Source organism: Globicephala melas, chromosome 13 (assembly GCF_963455315.2).
Source record: "Globicephala melas chromosome 13, mGloMel1.2, whole genome shotgun sequence".
Taxonomy (NCBI): Eukaryota; Metazoa; Chordata; class Mammalia; order Artiodactyla; family Delphinidae; genus Globicephala; species Globicephala melas.
The window spans coordinates 48,815,732-48,834,774 of record NC_083326.1 but is presented as its reverse complement, the minus strand read 5'-3'; the positions used below and the strand labels follow the sequence as shown (position 1 = coordinate 48,834,774).

The window sequence follows — 19,043 nt, the reverse complement described above, 5'->3', positions numbered from 1 at the left end:
GCCTGATGTAACATCGCTTTGATGTTAACCTGAGTGTTTCTCTGTTCCTTGACCCAGAGAGAGACTCACACCATGACGACCCCTTTCTTGCTCTCAGCTCTCTCGTTCTTCAAATCTCTAACAAACAACCCTGTCAATACCGCCTTTCTTTTCAACAGCTACCTCTCCCTTTAAGGTCTCTACAGCTCTTTGCTCTTGGGAAACTTCTACAACACATCTCTTTTCCAGATTCCCCCTAACCTACACTGCCCATTCCTGAGTAACCACCTGTCAACACCTGATACAGCCAGCTCAAGGGCCCCACTCTCTCTGTGAGTTACCATAGCATGTGACATTAGTCCACTTACTGAAGTCACAGAGATCGAAGAAACGGGATTTGACGGGCCAGTCTGAGGCCTGCATTGGAAGTATGGATTCCAGACTCCTGGATCTTAGATCTGGAAGAGTCAGCAGAAACCATCAAGCCCAACTTCACACCTAAAGCCAGATTGTCCTCAACCACATTCTGAAGGGGTATTTGCCCAGCCCGAGAACCTCCTGGAACCGGCAGATAACTGCCTCACAGTGTAGCTCAACCACTTCCCCTGACTGCATTATTACTGTTAGAAGTTCCTCTTACAGAGGCAAATGCTAGCTCCACACAGCTCTCACCTGTTAGCCAATATAAAGCTGAACAGAACAAACTGAATTAGCCTTTCACAGGCCATTCTTCTAAAAAGTTAAAGAAAACTAGTGTGAGCTGCCCTGATTTTTCTTTCCCGGGCTTACATTCCCAGATGCTCCAACCTGTGCTCATGCTCCAGCTGGCCGAGGCATTGACACAGTTTGTACTTTTATCTCTTAAACTTTAGCACCCAGGATTAAGCAAATCACATCTGCTTCTATAAAGCTAAAGAGTGTAGAGAAATCTTAGTCCTAGTCTATCAACTTTGCTAAACTAAACTTTGCCTTTTTTCCATCCTTATTATCTTGACCTCTCCACTGCCCTCTGGTGGTGGCTAATTTTTTCTCAAGTGATAGAGAATTGGAGAGAAAAGAGATTGGTGAAAGGAGGAAGATAATGCAGCAAAAAAAAGAGAAGTGATTACACTTATATACAAATTCTTGGCCTCATGAAATTTATAATATAATTCTGGAGGCAAATTATACAGTGAAAATTAACAAGAAAGAAAAGCCATAATAACACCTAAAACTGACAAAATAAATTCTAAAAGATTTGGGAAGATGAGATCAGCGAGGACTAGAATAGAGAAGATGTACAGAAGTGCTGGCATTTACACGTAGCCTCAGCTTTAGATCGGAGACACCAGGAAATGGGAAATGAGTACCTTCAACATAGTAAGCTTGAGAGATGCAGCAAGAAACAGAAGACGTGAGAGTATATTTGGGGCAAGAGTTCAGGGCTAGAAAGAGATTTATGAATCACCCACAAATATCTATAACATTGTAGGATTACCAACAGAAAGAAGATTGGATGACATGTAAGGACTTACCAGAGCAGAGAGAATCTGTCATCCATCCATGTCTTCCTTAGTAAGTAAATACATAATAACTTAGTAATTGACATGATTTTGTGAGTGGATACATGTGCAAGGCACTGTTTTAGGCTGAGAGAAAAAAAGATGACTCTGGTAACAGCCTTGCCTTCAGGAATTTAAGAACTTAGTAAATGCAGATGAGGCAATGTAAGACGTGTACATCAGCAGGTATATTAAGAGAGAGAAAACAGTAAGAACCATAAGTAAAATTCAGACAAAGGAGGAATAAGAGGAAGAAAGTTTTGTTTTCGAGCTGGGGCTATCAGTGAATACTTTACAGGAAAGATGGCTTTTAAAGTTAAGCCATTAAGATGGATAGGATTTGACAGTGTGGAAATGGTTGGGGAAACGACGTGTTAAGCAGATGAGATGTGAGCAAAACTGGCTAAGAGGAGGTGGGTGACATAAAGCTAGCACAGGGCCTTACACGGCGTAGACCACACTGTAAATTCATGAAACTAAACACTGACTGGATTCTCAGCACTGCCCAACAACCCTCTGTCCTGAGCGGAAGCTGCAGGGGCAGGTAGTGGAAGGAGGCTTTGAGAGAGACAAGCGGAGGTGAAAGAGGGTTGAGAGCTCAGAGGTGAGGTCTGGACTAGAGAGCTACATTTGCGACCATCCGTGTGGAGGGGACGTGAAGCCATGAGCATTGCAGGAGATGGCCTAGGGAGAAAGAAGAACAGAGCAAGAAGATGAGGGGCCAGGACTGAGCTGTTTCCTGCTCTTCACCGCACTTTCTCTTCAAATTCCTCACCCCACCAGCTCCCTGGAACACCCTCAGCAGATGACTTTGCCTCCTACTTTACCAAGGACACAAAAACCATTAGTTGAGAACCCCGCAAACTTCTGACCACCTAACCAGCAGGCTTACCTGCACCCTTCTTACTTTTCCTCTTCTGTTAAAATGCAAGAGGTACCCCTCCCGTCTAAGGGCAGAGCCCTCCCGTGCCGTGTTGCCAATCCCTCCTCCTCGGCAACCTCACTCCATCAACCTCTTCTAGATCTTCCAGTGCTCTCACGATGTACCCATTCTGCAAGGGTTCTCTAATCGCTGCCATCTTTTAAAAACCCTCTTGCCAGAGAGCGGTACCGTCTCCCTCCTCCTTCAGAGTTAAACTGCTTGAAAGCATGGTCTCCGCTGGCTCTCCATCTCCTCTGCTCTCTGTACTCAGTTTCTGCTCCCACTACTCCACTGAACCTGCTCCCTGTGGACACCAAAGGCCTCCATATTTCAAAATCCAATGAACCCTTACAAGTCCTAACTTTTTTTTTTGCGGTACGCGGGCCTCTCACTGTTGTGGCCTCTCCCGTTGCGGAGCACAGGCTCCGGACGTGCAGTCTCAGCCGCCATGGCTCACAGCCCTAGCCACTCTGCAGCATGTGGGATCTTCCCAGACCGGGGCACAAATCCATGTCCCCTGCATCGGCAGGCGGACTCTCAACCACTGAGCCACCAGGGAAGCCCACAAGTCCTAACTTTAATTGACCTTTGGCCATATTTGACACCAGTGACCCCTTCCCTCCTCCTGAGAATGCTCTTCCCTTGAATGTTGCAAGTTCTGCCCTAAACTCCACCTCTCTTCACACTCTCCTTGGGTGAGCTCACATGCCCCCATGGCTTCCTAACCCTCCGTATGCTCACATCTCACAAATCTGTAACTTGGGTCCCAACATCACTCCTGAGCTCCTGACCACACACCAGTTCATCAAACTCAGTTACAACTAAAAGGGCAGCTGCTCCTCTCTCCTCCCCCAACTGGCAGCCCTCCTTCTCTTTCTCAGTGGCAAGCACTCTAGTCTCTATTCCTCACTCTCCCCATCCTACCTTTTGCCCCACACTCAACCCTAATCTATTCTTCACTCTGTAGTCAGAGGATGTTTCCAACATTTCAATCTGATCAACTAATTCTCTTGCTTAGAATGCTACTCTGCCTCTTCCTTGCTTCGGGACGTAGTCTAAACTCCTCGCATCAGTGTCCCGATTCGGCTCTCGTCATTATCGCCGTGGTATTTTACACTTCAGCAGTTGTGAACAACTTTCAGTTCCCCGTACTGACACGGTCTCTGATGGTTTAGGACCTTTGCCTACGTTGTTGTTTTGTGCCTTGAACTCTATTCCCCAGCTTCCTCGTCTCGCCGAGGCTTATTCTATATACAGTCTGAGCTTAGAAATCACTTCTCTCCAAAGGCCTTCCCTGACCGCCTACGACCGGGCTATGTGTCCCTCCCATTAGGCTTTCCAATTTACCTTGTACTTACTCCTATGATAACACTTGTCACATTGTGCCACAAATGCGTCTTTACTTGTCTGTATCTTTCATCAGACTGGAAGTGTACTGAAGGCAGGGAATGCCTTGTTCAGCAGTTCACCCCCTTTATCTAACACAGTGAATGGCACATAGTAGGAAATCAATACATATTTGCTGAATTAATGAATGAACTTGGACTTTATGTCTAAAATATTTTATCCAATGTAGTAAAGTGGCAGGTGCATAAAATTTTGAATCAGAAACCTGAATTGAATCCCAGCTCCCTGCCTCTTAACCAGCTGTATGACCATGAAAAATCTATTTAACTTCTCTGAATTGAGAGCCTACCCAATGCCAGGCACTGTACTGAGTGCTTGCAAGGTAAAGAAAAAGAAAGACATGGTAACTGCCATCAAAGACATGGGAGCCGAGTCCAAAACAACGTGTAGGAGGGGGGAGGAAAGAGCATCCCAGGTAGAGCGAGTAACGTGTGAGAACTGCAGGCGAGCAATTGATCGTGTGCCTTCCCAGGGGACGTGGATATAGTTCAGTAAAGCCAGAAGAGAAGGTGCAGAACAGAGTTGGGATGAAGCAATGAGGCTGGAGAGATACAAGGAGCCACGTCATGAAGGGTCCTTTACAATGTGTCACAGAGTAGTTTGAGATTCATCCTCAAAGCCATGGAGTTAAAACCCCAAAGAGTTTTAAGCAGGAGAGTCACAATATTAGCTCTCTATCAGAGAAAGAGCTACGTCTAGTGGCGAGGTGGAGAATGGGCTGAAAGCCAGTGAAGTCAGAGGCAGGTTAGGAGGCTGTTGAGTAGTCCAGTCAAGGGGCCTCAGCTTTGGCAAGGACTTTGAGGATGGAGAACAGTAGTAGGAGACTGATTCAAGAGACATACATGACAGAACAGAAAGAACCTGATGACTGACTGCATGAGAGGGGTGTGACACAAGGAAGAGTACAGAAGGCGCCCAAGTTTCTGGTACAGGCAATTGGTATACAGAGGTGCCACTTACTGAGATGGGAACTGTGGAAGATGGAAAGGCTTTTGAAGAGAGGACTGATATGATCAGAGTGATCCTGCAATGACAGAGTTCTGTTGGCAGGAAGCAAGGTGGGAAAGGGACATGTCTGGAGTCAGGAAAATGAGCTAAGAAGCTACTGCAGTAGTCTAGGGGGAGCTGAGAGGGACTGAACTAAGGTGAGCAGTGGGAATGGAAAGGAAGGTGGAGTAACAATAGACAGGGTCGGCAGTTACAGTGGAGAGTCCTAGAGGATAGGATTACATAGCTGCATTAGGAGGGCTGACCTGAAGGTCTTTGAAAGCCAAGCAGAACTGAGACTTGATGCAATAGGAAAAAATAAAACTTTACACTATTCCTGAACAAAGTAGCATGTGAGGAATACTAGTCTAGAGATAGTATGCAAGGAGTACACTAGAACTAGAATGAGAAAAGGATGGAACCAGAACTAGAGTGAGGAGAGAGTGAAGGCTGCAAGGAGAATTGGTTATCATTCCAATATAGCACTGTGAGAAAGTGGCTATTACCAAAGAAGCACGTGAGATACAATACTTGTGACTCATCTTGTGTGAGATGTAAAAAAGAGGAAACAACTGACATGTAACCATGGTACATGTAACATTCTCATAAATCACTTGTTTACATATCTACCTTCATCAGACTATGGTCCTCTTGAAATCAGAAACTGTGTCTTCTTTATATCTTTAATATATAGTCCATATTGGGCATAGATCAAGACTCAGTAAATATTCTGAAGTGACCAACTCAATGAATAAATAAGTTGGAAGGGCAGATTATGTATGAAACCAAGGCAGTTTGGGGATGGTTTTGAATTTGGCTGTGAATTGAGTTTAAGATGACATCTAAAATGTCCACTTGTAAATGTTTTATAGATGCTTACAAAAAAGACTAAGTGCTCAGAAGCTCAGTAGAGAGAAGAAACCCAAGAGGTACGCCGGGCGGTCATCAGTATTAATCATCCCCACAGCCCCCTCCCGCCATCTGCATCTGAACAAACAACACTGCAGCCTCAGTGGCTTCCTGTTACAGTGCAGTGTGGTCAGGATGGAGGCTCTGCTATGAGTAGCCATTCAGACCCGGGTTCCTTCCACGTGAACACCACCATCGTCAATGCACGGTCCCTAGGGTCACTGCAGGAGAGAGTGTAGAGGATTATCCTGCAGGTTTTACAGAGAGGCTGGAAAGTGGTTTTATCACTCCATCCTCCCGTTTTTGTTCTCTCAGGCAGGCTTCACAGAGTGTTGTTCTCGACTATCCATTTGCCTTTTCAATCCATTCTCTGCCCTCCCCTACTGTGCTCTGGGTCCTGGGAGGCTGGCCCCTAGGAAGTCTAAGCATTCTGGCACTCTGGCTTCCAGCTGGGTTCACAGAATGAGAGGAACCAGCAGGAGAGTGTAAACAGAAAGAGAGAGAGAGGGGCTTCCCTGGTGGCGCAGGGGTTGAGAATCTGCCTGCTAATGCAGGGGACACGGGTTCGAGCCCTGGTCTGGGAAGATCCCACATGCCGCAGAGCAAGTAGGCCCGTGAGCCACAACTACTGAGCCTGTGCATCTGGAGCCTGTGCTCTGCAACAAGAGAGGCCGCGATAGTGAGAGGCCCCTGCACCGCAATGAAAGAGTGGCCCCCGCTTGCCGCAACTAGAGAAAGCCCTCACACAGAAAGGAAGACCCAACACAGCAAAAATAAATTAATTAATTAAAAAAAAAGAGAGAGAGAGAGGTTGAGGTATCTATCACATCATCACCCCCACCCTTTGTCAAGAACTCCTGACAGTGGCTGCATTTTCTATAGCCACAGCTTCTGTTGGGCAGTCCCTGTTCTATGGCTCCAGCTCTTGCTGGCCTCCAAAACTCTATTCCTTCAATGCAGGGGGTCTTAGCAGCTTCCTGCACTTAATAGTTCCTGGCTGCTTCTTGTGGGGTCCCTTAACCTTGCCCATTCTTCTGTAAATCATCCCTTCTTAATCTCCCCTCAGTCAAATCCTCTGAGTGTGCCATTTGTATCCTACTGAAACCCTAACTGACACGTTGTTGACCAGCTCACATTCATTCCATTTCAGATACCAATGTGCTCTTTTGTGGATGATTTAATTAATTTGTTCTATCAAAAAGAGTACAAGTGGACACTGCAGTCAAAATTCCATTTTAGAACCTCATCCTGAAAGCTTTAAGTCCACATACTCTACAGGAAGAGAGAATCCCTTCTTTTCATTAGACTCCAGAAATGGTTATGCAGATAACTCTTGTCTTCCTCCATAGCGACAGACACTCCATAAAGTGATATGAGTCACTCTGTTCTCTTTCTCAGTAGTTTTATTCTTCCTTTTCCTGTTGGAGACCATTTCCACTTATGCACCCAAGGAAACATCATAGATGTATTTTTAGTAATACTAGATACCATTTTCTGAAAGCTAAGACACATGCTAGGTGCCCCATTATTTAATTGTTTAACAACTGTCAAAATAGATATTAACATCTTTATTTCATAAGTAAGGAAACTAACACTTGGAGAAGCTAAATAACTTGTCCAAGGTCACACAATTAGTACATGAGTCAGGATATGAATCAAATACTCTTTTTTTTTTTTTTTAGTTTTTTAAAATATATAACCCATTCGTTTTATTTATTTATTTTATTTTATTGATTTTTTAAAAATTTTGGCTGCATTGGGTCTTAGTTGTGGCATGCGGGCTTCTCTCTAGTTGTGGCGTGCACGTTTTCTTCTCTAGTTGTGGTGTGCGGACTCCAGGGCACGTGGGCTCAGCAGTTGTGGCGCACGGGATTAGTTGCCCCGCAGCATGTGGGATCCCAGTTCCCCAAGCAGGGATCGAACACATGTCCCCTGCATTGGAAGGTGGATTCTCCAGCACTGGACCACTGGGGAAGTCCCCAAATACTATACTTTAAAAACTCATGCCCTTAACCTCTATGCTATCTTGCTAGGAGCGAAATACTCATAAACCAGGTGATGTGCTTAAAAATAAGTGGTGGGTAATTGTAAAACAGCAGTAGTGGGAAGGAGAGAGAGAGTGGGTATATAAATGAGGAGTTGGCAAAGAGATTTGCTTGGCATCGTGCAAGGACCAGGGTTAACAGAGCTAGAGTGGTGGCAAGAATCACTTTAGATAACCAACATAGGTCACGGGAGATGGGAAAGAGGAAAAACTGATTTCGTATACACATTTAGAAAAAATAGATAAGAGGTCTAGAGTTTTGTTCCCACCAGCAGTTGCTGAGCTTCAGGTGGGAACTCCTTAATGGTAGGAACTGTGTCTTACTAATACTGATATTTCCAGCAAGCATGATGAATCTTCCACACAGTGTGCAGCAAAAAATATTCACTAAGTTAGACAGTGAAACTTCATACTGTTTTCTGTATGAAGTATTATAAAGATGTTTACGTTATAATGTTTATTACTTATACAGCTCCGTAAACTGTGATAAAAATAGTAGTAACATACAATAAGATGTTAAGATACAATAAGACGTAAGATACAATAGTAACATAACATACTATAACATATACTAAAATAATAATATTTACTGAATGTTTATTATATGCTAGGCAATATACTATGCCCTTTACACAGGTTAGATCATTTCATTTCCACAATAATCCTATGAAATAGATACTATTATTGTCATCCTCAGTTACAGACAAGGAAACTGAGGCACAGAGCTGTTAAGTCACACAGCTAATTGTTGGCAATGTCAGTATTTTTATCTAAGCATCCTGGCTCGGGAGCCCTTCCAAAGTATGTGAAGAAACTATATACCTATTGTAGCTTAAATGTATCCCATATCAAGTTCACAAGATGATGCTCAACAGTGCCTGGCTAAGGCTAATAATTCTGAATCTCTTCAGCGCAAATTAGGTAGGGTAGTTCAGCGTGCCACAAATAGTTGAAAATAGGTTTTGAAAAAGGCAATTATGTCTTTTCCTTTATATTTTCTTAGCTTTCTTGGAAATGAATTGCATACTGTCTTGCACGTAGCACAAAATAGGCACTTAATATCTACTTAATTTAATGAAACTGGTAACTTTTCAGTAAGAAAATGTATAAGAAGATATTAAAAGCAAAAAAAAAATGGTGGTAGTAAAATATGCAAATAGTAGATACGAACATAAATCATCACTATTGCCTCCTACATACAAATTTTGCTACCTTTTGGAAGATGTTTCAATGAACATTTTCAAGACTACTGTTTAAAATGGTCACTAAGTCTTTTAAGTTTTTAACTGCAGTAGAGAGCACATTTACCTGGAATGCCTTCTTTGAAAGCATCAGAATGATTTCGATATATACCAGAGCCTTCTAATGAGAGGAAAAAGAGTTACATTCATTAACATTCTTTTCTTATGTAGGTGAACCTTGGGCCTGGACATTAAAACAAAAGCTCTGAGAAGACACTTTATGATGACCATTGTATGAAGGTGATTGAAATACCTTGTTTTTTCAGGTTCTACTTCCTGAGGGTAATAACAATCCAAATTGACAAGGACTAGAGTATCTTCTGTACCCATCTAGACAGGGAAAATCAGATTTTAACATCGCACAATCTCACAGGGCTCTTCAGTTAGAATTCAGAAGGCCATTCATTCTAGGGTTAGTAGTTTCCCAGTCTCCCAGATCAGACATCCTGACACAGGCTGACATGACACCCAGAGGTGACTGGAAAGGGCTGCAGCATCAGGAATATGCTTCACACTTCCTCACTTCATGAAACTTTCTCCCACCTCCAGATGAGCCCTTCCCCCAAGCATCTAATTTATGCATCTTTTCAACTAATATTTATTGAGTATTTACCATATGTTGGGGCTGCTTTTGATGTTGGAGACACAGTGATGAATGAGATGATACCATGTCCTCCTGCAGCTAATACATACATATTGAAGAAGACAGATCACACATATATTACAAATACATAAGTTAGAGCGTTGTTGGATACAGATTCATAATTTGAAGAAATTACACAGGATAATGGGACAAAGTGGGAAAGAAAAAATCACCTGTTTGCTCGGAGCTGGCCTGGCACTCACAGCTAGACCATGGTGTTCTCTGGTCAAACATAATTTTACAGCATATCAACATGAGAGAAAGTCACTCTGTGACTGTGACGGAGGCCAAAAAAACAACAACAAAAAAACCCCACTACTCTGTAATCGTGCCTGAGCAGGGACAAAACCAAAACACTGTGCAACCACCAAAATCACCAATAGCCCCCCTCCCAGCTGACATGAGCGAATGCTGCTTCTTCATTAACTGCAGCCTTAGCCCCACTCTGCTCCTCCTGCTTCCAAGATAAAGTTCATTAAGATACCCAGTCATACAATTACTCCCATTTCCTGACAGCCCCCAATCCAGAGCAAACCCCACTTCCTTCCCAAACCCTTAACAAGCCCCATGGTATGATTTTCTTGCTGAGATGTCCCATGTTTCGTCAAGGTGTGCAGTCTTGCTTCCTGCTGGAAGCATCAATCAACAAGCCCCACTTTTCTGGATTGCAGTGTGTTCCTGGTGATCTTTGATTAATGGGCATCAACAATAAGGAGGGGGAAATTCTTTAATTAGGGTGGTTGGGGAAGTATCTGATGAAGGGGTGTCAGTGTGCTGAAGGCTGATAGGTAAGGGGATGGCATTTGAATATCGGGGAAAAAACACTCCCATCAGAGGGAAAAGCAAGTAGCATATACATATACGTATACATATACTTATACATGTTTTTTGTTTTTTGCTTTGCTGTGCTGCACGGCTTGCAGGATCTCAGTTCCCCAACAAGGGATTGGACCTGGCCCACAGCAGTGAAAGCCTGGAATCCTAACCACTAGGCCACCAGGGAACTCCCACAAACAGCTTATATTTTTATCCAACATTTTAAAATTTCACATAATCATCTCCTTTGGACGCTGATTTTGGGGTAAGGGAAGGGAGCTGATCCTATTCTCTGTTTCTACTTTTAATCCAAGGAAAGCTTTTACAGAAAAACAAAACTGAAGTAACATGTAAGAGGTAAGGAGGTGGAAGGTGGAAGAGCCTTGCGCTGAGACAGGGTCACTATGCTTGATGCTGAGGAAGGCTGAGCCCTAGGTTCATCCTTCTCCAGTTCCCATCCACAATTCTCTTCTCTGTTGGCTGTAACTCAATCCTTCCTAAGGTTTTAACAACTAACTAACAATAGAACTGGTAACTATCCCTTCTAGAACTTCATTCATTAAGAAGAGGTTTCTTAAAAATTAAAAAAAAAAATTTCAAAAAGCCAGAGTTAATATTTTTGGCAAGTGGGGACCCAGGTCCTGCTTAATACTGGGCCAGAAATAGATATAACAGTGACCTTTAACTTCTACCACCAGGGGAACATGAGGTATTATGATGCTAAATGGGGGTAATGCTTATCAAAATGTGTTCTAATAATTCTACTGCTCAAAGATTTTAGGGAGTGGAGGGAGGGGGGAGGATTCCTTAGTTAAATTCTTTCTGAAAAGCTGGATGTTACTGTCCTCTCTTGGAGATTTATACTGTACATTAGAATATTAAGGGTTCTAAGAGTTTTAACATAAAATTATCAGATGAAGTGTGTTTAGCACAGAGATGATAAACTCGACTGACCACAGAACACCTCACTTTACCACCTTCTACTCTGAGGGATGAATTTCTGTGGAATACACATTTGGACACACTGCTACTGGGAAATCAGCCACTGCCCTTGAGACCACTGAAATGGCTCCTTGTTAGGAGATAGGGGTGCCTATTTCTGAAATGGGGGTGCTAACCGGATTAGTGCTGTACCAGGATCCTTACCGCACGGTTCCACAGTAGATAAGCTCTAGTATTATGCATTAGACGTCACCCTTTCACTCCCTTCAAATCTCCTGAAGTCAGGACATGCCTGGCATCATTATTGTTTCTTACTACTGTGTGTATAATTGCCAGCTAATCTCCCCAGGCTGCAGTGTTACTTATTTATGCTGACATTAAAATATTCAAGGATTTCCTCCTGTCCCCAGTAGCTTGCTAATCTTGACTCTGTTTCCTTGACTATTTTTTTTCTTTGAGAGCTTCTCCTTAAAACTTATATTTTAGTATCCAGGATGTTAATCTTCCTTTGTACCTCTATCACATTTCTTGGCCATAATTGGTCACACCGTTGGCCAGAACACAAACAAATGGCGCAAACAGAACCTATAGCCTCAGCAGTCACTGGCCTGTATCTGCCACATTGGCTTTCATTAGCTGGAAGCACACAACAAACACAGGGAATTGGGGAAAGACCCATTATTAACAGTGTGCCAAGGTGTTTGTGTTTTGTTTCTTTAATATTTTAAGGACATATTTCCCTAAGAGAAATATTTTAGAAACAGATGATATGACTACAGGTCAATACTATATGGGCAGAATTCTGCTGGTCTGGGTCCTGGAGAGACAGTTGCCAACATGAGGTTATATGTGAAAGAAATTTGTTGGGGGAAATACCTGTGAGAAAAAAATAGGAAGGAGCCTGAAGAGGCTCTGAGAGCCATCAAACTGATGCAAATCTGACCCTAAGCAGAGGGAGAGAGGGAGAGAGGGAAAGAAGGGACAAAGGAAGGCTATGTGGCAGCAAATCTAAGGAAAGTTCAGCAAGACTTTGGGAGCTCGGGAGCCCAAGTCCCCCATCAGAGGAGTGCCTTACCTCCCAGGAATGGGTCTGTTTGAGTAACTCTGCCATGTGCTTGCCTGAGAGCAGTCCATAGTAAGTACGGTCTTAGGACAAACAGAGTAATAGATCTCAGAGCACAGTAGCTGGGGCCCTCAGTCAATTATTCTCCCTACTCTCCAAGATATGAGAAGTGCTTTCCCATGGTCATCACACAAGATTCTCAAAATTTGACGTGCATACAAATCACCAGGGAATCTTACTAAAATGCAGATTCAATACGTCTGGGGTGAGGCCTGAGTTTCCATACTTCTAACAAGCTCTCAGACAACATGATGCTGTTGTTCCAAAGACCTCACCTTAAGTATTTAGCAAGGTTCTAGAGAATACTTAGAAGAGCCCCATTCAAACCATCAATGTAGGCTGAAGTAGGTTTTGTGGAGAACTGTTCACAGGCTTAATTCCTCACCGCTGATGTGACAGCCATCTCTGTTGCCATCAGAAGATGTATGTACTTCCAGGTTAGGTTTTTTTCCATTCAAATAACTCATTCCCCTTCCTCTGATATCATAGCTGTCAACCCCCTCTTGTCACACTGCTTGCATAACCTGTTAAGGATCATACCCATGTCATCTCTCTATATGCATTCATTTTAGTACCAAGAGAGACCTTTGGTCCTTTGTGATCTAAATAACATTGCTTCTTCCTCCAAGTATTTGGTTTGGACAGTTTGTGTTTCTTAATCTTAAGCAAAAAGTTTTAAGCATCTCCTTCCAACCATATTGGGCTCTAAAGTCCACCCTACAGGGACTTTCTTGGTGGCGCAGTGGTTAAGAATCTGCCTGCCAGTGCAGGGGGACATGGGTTCGATCCCTGGTCTGGGGAGATCCCACATGCCGAGGAGCAACTAAGCCCGTGCGCCACAACTACTGAGCCTGAGCTCTAGAGCCAGTGAGCCACAACTACTGAACCCGTGTGCCACAACTACTGAAGCCCATGTGCCTACAGCCCGTGCTCCACAGCAAGAGAAGCCACCACAACGAAAAGGCCGCGCACTGCAATGAAGATTAGTCCCCGCTCACTGCAACCACAGAAAGCCTGTGTGCAGCAACGAAGACCCAATGCAGCCAACAATAAATAAATAAAATAAATAAATTTATTTAAAAAAAGATGAAGTCCACCCTACATAGAATTCTGGTGCAGCCAGTCATTTCTCTTCTACATAAGAGTTCTGAGGGATCTGACCACACGCATCTCCTCCACGTTGCCTGAAGACTTCTGCAGTTATCATCCTAATACCACGTAGCTGTCCATCTATTTTTTTTTAACATCTTTATTGGAGTATAATTGCTTTACAATGGTGTGTTAGTTTCTGCTTTATAACAAAGTGAATCGCTATACATATACATATATTCCCATATCTCCTCCCTCTTGAGTCTCCCTCCCACCCTCCCTATCCCACCCCTCTAGGTGGTCACAAAGCACCGAGCTGATCCCCCTGTGCTATGCAGCTGCTTCCCACCAGCTATCTATTTTACATTTGTTGGTATATATAAGTCCATGCCACTCTCTCACTTCATCCCAGCTTACCCTTCCCCCTCCCCATGTCCTCAAGTCCATTCCTGTCCTGCCCCTAGTTTCTTCAGAACCTTTTTTTTTTAGATTCCATATATATGTGTTAGCATACGGTATTTATTTTTCTCTTTCTGACTTACTTCACTAGGTATGACAGTCTCTAGGTCCATCCACTCACTACAAAAACTCAATTTTGTTTCTTTTTATGGCTAATATTCCATTGTATATATGTGCCACATCTTCTTTATCCATTCATCTGTCGATGGACACTTAGGTTGCTTCCACGTCCTGGCTATTGTAAATAGAGCTGCAATGAACATTGTGGTACATGACTCTTTTTGAATTATGGTTTTCTCAGGGTATATGCCCAGTAGTGGGATTGCTGGGTCGTATGGTAGTTCTATTTTTAGTTTTTTAAGGAACATCCATACTGTTCTCCATAGTGACTGTATCAATTTACATTCCCACCAACAGTGCAAGATGGTTCCCTTTTCTCCACACCCTCTCCAGCAATTATTGTTTGTAGATTTTTTGATGATGGCCATTCTGACCAGTGTGAGGTGATACCTCATTGTAGTTTTGATTTGCATCTCTTTAATGATTAGTGATGTTGAGCATCCTTTCATGTGTTTGTTGGCAATATGTATATCTTCTTTGGAGAAATGTCTATTTAGATCTTCTGCCCATTTTTGGATTGGGCTGTTTGTTTTTTTCATATGGAGCTGCTTGTAAATTTTGGATATTAATCCTTTGTCAGTTGCTTCATTTACAAATATTTTCTCCCATTCTGAGGGTTGTCTTTTTGTCTTGTTTATGGTTTCCTCTGCTGTGCAGAAGCTTTTAAGTTTCATTAGGTCCCATTTGTTTATTTTTGTTTTTATTTCCATTTCTCTAGGAGGTGGGTCAAAAAGGATCTTGCTGTGATTTATATCATAGAGTGTTCTGCCTATGTTTTCCTCTAAGAGTTTTATAGTGTCTGGCCTTACATTTAGGTCTTTAATCCATTTTGAGTTTATTTTTGTGTATGGTGTTAGGGAGTGATCTAATCTCATACTTTTACATGTAGCTGTCCAGTTTTCCCAGCACCACTTATTGAAGAGGCTGTCTTTTCTCCATTGTATATTCTTGCCTCCTTTATCAAAACTAAGGTGACCATATGTGCATGGGTTTGTCTCTGGGCTTTCTATCCTGTTCCATTACCATTGCAACAAAAAGAATAAAATATCTAGGGATAAACCTACCTAAGGAGACAGAAGACCTGTATGCAGAAAACTATAAGACACTGATGAAAGAAATTAAAGATGATACAAACAGATGGAGAGATATACTATGTTCTTGGATTAGAAGAATCAACACTGTGAAAATGACTCTACTACCCAAAGCAATCTACAGATTCAATGCAATCCCTATCAAACTACCAATGGCATTTTCCCAGAACTAGAACAAAAAATTTCACAATTTATTTATTTTTGCTGTGTTGGGTCTTCGTTTCTGTGCGAGGGCTTTCTCTAGTTGTGGCAAGCAGGGGTCACTCTTCATCACGGTGCGCGGGCCTCTCACTATCGCGGCCTCTCCTGTTGCGGAGCACAGGCTCCAGACGCGCAGGCTCAGTAGTTGTGGCTCACGGGCCTACTTGCTCCACAGCATGTGGGATCCTCCCACACCAGGGCTCGAACCCGTGTCCCCTGCATTAGCAGGCAGATTCTCAACCACTGCGCCACCAGGGAAGCCCCCCCAAAATTTCACAATTTGTATGGAAACACAGAAGACCTCAAATAGCCAAATCAATCTTGAAAAAGAAAAACGAAGCTGGAGGAATCAGGCTCCCAGACTTCAGATTATACAACAAAGCTACAGTAATCAAGACAGTATGGTACTGGCACAGAGACAGAAATAGAGGTCAATGTCCATCTATTGCTAAACAGATCCATTCTCTTCCTTCACTCTAGTTACTGGCCTCTTTGTATATCTTAACTCAACCCCCTACACAGTGTCTATGGTGTAAAATAGCAGTTTTCACACTTTTTTTTCTAAAGCCATGAAATTCAAAGAAAGCTTTAAAAAAATAGGTTAGGCTGGTCTGGCTAAAACAGGGGAGATAAAATTAGAGAGGTAGCCAGGAACACACCTTGTGTGTTAGGGTGTTTAAGCATTACCATGAAAGCTATGGGGAGCAAGCTATGGGATTTCAAAGGAGAAAAAACACATCAGACTTGTGCATTTTGAATGATTCCTCTGGCAGATGTGAGGAGGGTAATTTTAAGAGGGTCCAGACAGAATCAGAAAGACTAGGAAGGAGAATATGAGGAATGTAAAGGATATTAAGGAATCAGCATCAACAGAACTTGCTGTCTGTGTATGAAGGCAGTGAAAGAGAGGCGTATAGTATGTCTCCCAGGTTTCAAGCTTGGACAATTTATTGATGCAGGGTTCAGCGGTTGCCAATTATGGAAATGAGGAAGATAGGAGGAGGAACAGATTTAGGGAAAAAGACATTGAGCTCACTTTTGAACACAACAACTTTGAGGAAGATACCTAGTAAACCATTTCGGTAAAGGGATGTGGAAATCAGCAGAATCTGTTTAGATACCCCGCTTGTATCCAAGTCTATGTTACTATTTGCATACTATTCTCAGCCTCTACTTAACTGCTCAAAGTTCGTATTAAGTAAAGTCTTTTTCAACTAAATTGTCTATAAAGTCTTGCTTTCTTCCAATATGTTTTGCAAAATGTAGGTTGTCTGCCACACTCGTTACTGCAGTAATTACTTCTCTCCTTCTCTTTCCAAAGTGCTCTTTGTATAATCTGAGTTTTGAGCCTTATTCAGGGTTCTCTGCATTCAGAGAAACAGGGAAGGTTTTGCTTTGTGCACTTTGGCAGAAACACTAATTTCTGTCTAGAATCTGAGCTCAAAAGAAGATTTAAAGGCTCTAGCGGTGAAGAAACAGGAATTAATAGAAAACCATGGGTGTAACCTGCAGAAGGTAAAATAGACTAGGTTGATATATGTGGTAAGAAAAGAGGTGCTATGTATAATAAACTAAATATATTATGCTTTGTTTAGAAGGTTAAATTGTGCTATGCATTGTTTTCTGTTACATTTTAACATGGTAGTTTTCAAATTTGGGTTGAACGTCTTTGAGGGGCCACTGGGAGGCAGGGTTGCTAGGTATTGATAGCTGGGACTTCAGGCCCATCACCACTATTTCAGCCAGAACAACCTAATCTGTTCTACATAGGCTTTCATTGAAGAAGGGATTCTATGGCTTTTTTTTTTTTTTAAGGGTGAAAATCACTGTTTTTTGCAACAGAGGCTGTAAGACATAAGAAGAGGTCAGTAGAGGTCAGTAGATGGACATGTAGGTAGTATTAGGATGATAACTGCAGAAAGTTTCAGGCAACCTGGAGACGCACAGTGACCAAACCTCTCGGCACTTCCAAGCAAATTCCTCACCAAGAAGAGAAATATCGTGATGGACTGGCTGTGGATGGACTTCGGGGCCCTACTTGGTTGGAAAGAGGGGCTTAAAACTGCTTGTATTCAAGATGAAAAATATACTGTCGAAACCAAATAACTGGAGGGAGGGGATGTTATTGACATGACTGAGGGCTAAAGTCCTCCAAGTCCTCTCTTGGAACCAAAATGAGTGCACATGTGCAGATTTATGGAGACAATCATAAAGGGATTATGCAAGCCATGTGACAAGAGGAGGCTGACAGCTGTGATGTCAGAGGCAGTGAAATGCAGGATGTTCCTTAAATGGGCCACAAATTTTCTGCCAATATTTTTTTCTCCATTTGGAACAATTTCCTTCCTTTTTCAATTATCTAACCTCTACCCCTTCTTCAATAACTCGGTTCAAACACTGTCTGAAACAAGAAGCCCAATAAAAGTTGAATAGATGGCCTTCTTTGTAATACTAACAGGACATAATTCTAGTCCATTTAAATACTTTATTTTTGTTCCCTCACACCTTAGCTTCTTAAAGGCAATGCACGACATCTAAGTCTGCATTTCCAAAGTTTAGCACAGTAAGAACCTAATGTCTGTTGAATTAATAAATCCACAAGGCTTTTATTAAGATCTCTTCAAAGTAATTTGGGTGGAATTATTTACGGAATTCTGATTCAGGCAAGTGTATTAAAGGTGAAATAAAACATGCCCATGATTAAGGAAGACGGGAGAAAGGAAAGATGTAGTATTTTGAGTTTGTGTGTGTGTGTGTGTGCGTGTGTGAAGAAAGTGAGGCAAGAAGTGATAAAAATGCCTCTCGAATAAGACATTAAGTGACTTGATTAAGGTATCTCAAATAAAGTTACAGATGTCAACCAATGTATTGGAATGTACGTGTTGGGGACAGGGGAGAAATGACACAAACTTATTCAAGTTTTTTGGATAGTGAAACAACGACCTTCATGTTGACTGGCAAAACTAGCGTCCTGAACAAAAGATGCTCCCAGACAAAATGTCCAAGGACACCAAAGAAAACTATCGCAACACAACGGCGAGTGAGTTAAGTTTTTCTGCACGCTTTCAAAATTGCCTTCTGCTCTCTCCTGCTCTCCTGCTTTTGGTAAATCAAACCCACCCTTGCTCAAATCAGACAAAATATCTTAAAACACTTAAAACAAAAACACCGTGCCTTGAAATGCAAAGATGGGTCTTGGGCTGTGGACTGCGGTGAGTCCCTTCCTGGGACGCTGCGGTGAAGCTGACTCTCCAATGTCTCCGGGGGATTCCGATGGCACCGACTGCGCTGTGGGCGAGCAGAAACCCCGGCGGGTTTCAGGAGCAGAGCCCAGACACCCTCCTGCAGCCGCTTGGGCGGCACGGCGTCCCCAGGGCCCTGCGGAAGACGAAGGGAAAGGCGGGCGCAATGCCAGATTGGGAAGCTTTGGCGCCGGTAGAGCCGGCGCCGTTAGCCCCCTAGCCCAACCTGGCCCGCAACCCGGAAGCAGATGCGAGCCGCGCTGCGTGGCTGGCTTGCGGTTCCGGGT

General features: G+C 42.9%; 1 protein-coding gene across 1 annotated transcript in view; it reads right to left on the bottom strand.

Annotated features, from left to right (window-relative positions):
- The window catches only part of OSBPL1A (oxysterol binding protein like 1A), a 237,763-nt gene extending 218,787 nt beyond the window's left edge, over positions 1-18,976 (bottom strand). Inside the window, exon 1 of the mRNA XM_060310976.1 lies at positions 18,689-18,976. The gene's annotated coding sequence lies outside the window, so the exon portion shown is untranslated. The remainder of the gene's footprint in view (positions 1-18,688) is intronic.
- Between the last annotated feature and the right edge of the window lie 67 nt (positions 18,977-19,043).